We start from the raw sequence: 3,582 nt of genomic DNA on the forward strand, positions 1-3,582 counted from the left end.
AGTGCAGCAGCCAAGTAGGGATATGTCAGTGCAAGAATTCAAGGTGTGGATTAAGCAATTCGACATGGATCATGACAAGCGTATTAGCCGCGAAGAACTAACAGAGGCACTTCAGAGTCTACACATATGGTTCAGCTCATGGAAGGCTCGTCAAGTTATGAAAACTGCTGATACTGACCATACAGGTTTTATTGATAACAGAAAAGAAGTGGAGAAACTGGTAAACTATGCCCAACAACGTTTACACATGAAAATCCATCAAAGTTAATTAGTTGTGAATATTTCTACGGCTTCTAGTTGTTAATGCTTCTCCTTTGATGGGATTGTGTTGTCATGGTGTTTTTTTTCTTCCTTTTTTTCCCCTTAAGCATTCAGTATAGAAGTTCACTTGCAAACTAATCAAAGTTCTTGCCAGATAGCCTCACTAAGGGATAAAACGATTTCTATCAAGAAAACTTGATTTGGAGTGCTCGAATGAAACTCAAACCTCTAATTAAGGGTCGAGGATCCTAACCATCGTATCATACTTCTCGTGGTTGATGTCATGTTGTTATCTATGTAGCGTTGTAGCTCGTTTTGTACATCAATAAAGTGACAAATTGTACTAGTGAACTCACACGGTTATAGCCAGAACCATGAGAAGTAACGGTTAAAAGTTTGCCATTTTAAATTTGTTTGTTGGTTTTCTTTTCTGCATGTATTTCTCTCTATCAATTGAAAAGTAAAAGTTATACTCTCACCGCTTCAATCTATGTGAATCTATTTCTTTTTTAATTCATGTCAAAAACAATGAATCTTTTTCATATTTGGAAATGATTTAACTTTGGAATGATTTATAGCCACACAAAATATATGTGTCTCATTTTACATCACAAGTTCAAAAGTTATCTCATTTTTCTTAAACTCCGTGTCCATTCAAATAAATTCACATAAATTGAAACGGAGAAAATATAATTTTACAAGTACTCAGACTAGGGGTGTCAATGGTTCTGTTTGGCCGGTTATTTTATAAAATTTGTACTATACCAATTTTTCGGTTATTCTATTATATATAACCAAAATTAGACTTTTCAAAACCGTCCCAATCACGTCGGTTTCTCCTCGGTATCGGTTCGGTTCGGTTAATTTTCGGTATTTTTTTTAAATGTCAGGTAAAGTTCATCAATAGAAGTAGAATGCAATAACATACATTATTTTACGGACTTAAAAAACTCTCTAGATATTTTTACTGTTTAAAAGGTGATGAATTAAAAAAAATGAAAGATGGCTAGAGTATAGATCAGTGTTGTCAAAGGAACGCTTAAGCTCTTAAGCGAGGCTCAAAACATGTTGAGTGCTTTGCCTCGCTTTGTGGGCGCTTTAGTATCACATCAAGGCTCTAAGGCATACTATTCCTTGTCAATGAGTGTAATCATGAAAAGGTGACATTAAACAATTGATATTTTACTTTATCGTAATTTTTTCCAATTTTTTTATCCATATATTTGTTATTCATGCTTATAATTATTAGTCTTGGACTACATATACATATTTTTACTTTTTCTCCAGTTGCGCCTTTTTTCATTAAAGCTCATGCTTTATTTGCGCTTTTAGCCCCAACGGACCTTAGAGCTTTTTTGCGCTTTTCGCTTTTGATAATATTGGTATAGATCCATCAACTATTCTACAACAACGTAAAAGAAACCAAGCAAAGCAAAGAAAATATAAATCACACGAGTGAAAGAAAACATATTCAATACATTGTAGTTTGCAACTATCACTAGACTACTTTGTGTCTTGCTAATAAAGATACTTGAAATAATTTAGTTTAAGTAGAAGTAGCATAATAGGATTTAGGAATTAGTATTTTGAGCTTAATTATTTATTGGCTTGTAATAGTTTTCATAATTCGAAGGCCCAAAGAAAAATTTAATGCATTATTAGTATGTTTGAACTTACTAGATAAATATATTTTCCACATATAAAATTTATTCGGTACGGTTCGGTATTTTTTTGGTTTATTTTCGGTGCAGTTATAGATTTATATAAAAACCTACGGTTTCTTAAAAAGAAACATAAAAATTGATTCGGCACGGTACGGTTCGGCCGGTTTAGTCGGTTTTTAAATATCCATTGACACCCCTAACTCAGACATCGATGTAAACAAAATTACATAAATTGGAACTAATTATACCACCAAAATTAAGGAGCATTAAAGCTTGAATTGTAGATGTTGCATTGAGGCTAGGGGTGGCAATTTGAGGCCAAACACATTCAACCCGTCTAGGGATTAATGGGTTGGGTAATGACATTAGCTTATGGGTTTATTTGGGCTGGGTCCAAGTTAGCCCATCATTTTTTATAGCTCATTCTGACCCATGAAGTTCATCCAAATACAACCCATGACGCTCACCCAAAACAAAGGGATCTCAACCCAACTTAAAGCTTTTCTAGAAATTTACGTAGTCGCCCCATCATTAGTCATTTATCTAAATTTAAAAATGAGAATCAAGGTTTTAATATTCGATTTTGGGCTCCTTATTTAAGACTTAATCGGAGTTTAATTTTTTATTTTATTTATAAGTTTAACTATTCCAAAATCAATGTCAGATATATGCGATTAATATTGCAAATATAAGTTACTAGAAGTTATAAATTTTATCTAAAATTTAGTACTATATTACTTGTGCAAGCAAATTTGAACCTCAAATATACATATTCACATATTTATACTTTGAATTTCTCTTTTATTAGTTCGATATTTGTGCTAATTGGTTTCATGTTCTAATTTGTTTTGTTTTTGATTTCTATTTTTACGATTTAACTCCAGTCTAGAAAGTTATAAAAGCTCATGAATAGTTGAGTATAAGATAAATCCATGTGTTTCTTAGCTAAATTAGATATATAACAATCCATCATCGTGCATAGAATGAATAAATTATGAGGAAGCTAAGAAAGTAGGAAACATACATAGGTGTATAAAAGGTAAAAGACTTTTTTTATGCGAGATAGAGCATGATTCTAAAATATGGGTCTATTTGGGCGGGTTGGATTATGATCCATTGTTTAACCCATTTTGACCCAACCCATCTTAGCTCAAGTATACTTAGGACTGTGTTGGGCAATGACCCATTTAATGACTCAACCCATTTTGACCCGCCCAAATTCAACTCAACCCATCCATTTGCCACCCTGCATCCTTTAGTAAAGAATGTCTTATAGTTCTCAAAAAAGAATGTATTTATACAATAGACAGATACCACATAAAGATGATACAATAAAGTAAATATTGACTAGGTACAAGAATTAAATTCGTAAAATTACCATAGTATATAACACGAACTCACTTATAATCAAATTATGATTATAGGCCGACAGTGCTTGCAGTTTTCTTGGCTTATTACCCCGGAATATAATCATTGACCTCCATTTTTGTGGCTCTTCCAACTTAAACAGTTAGGAAAGTATAAACTCCTAAAAGTTTAATCGTATGTGCCATGAAAATATTTGATCTCGAATAAATGAACTCAATCTGGAATACAAAAATGGTACAGTTCAAACTAAGGCTTCCAAATATAGATAACTCCAGTCTCCTAAAACTAA

The sequence above is a fragment of the Nicotiana tabacum genome, chromosome 3 (assembly GCF_000715075.1).
Source record: "Nicotiana tabacum cultivar K326 chromosome 3, ASM71507v2, whole genome shotgun sequence".
NCBI lineage: Eukaryota > Viridiplantae > Streptophyta > Magnoliopsida > Solanales > Solanaceae > Nicotiana > Nicotiana tabacum.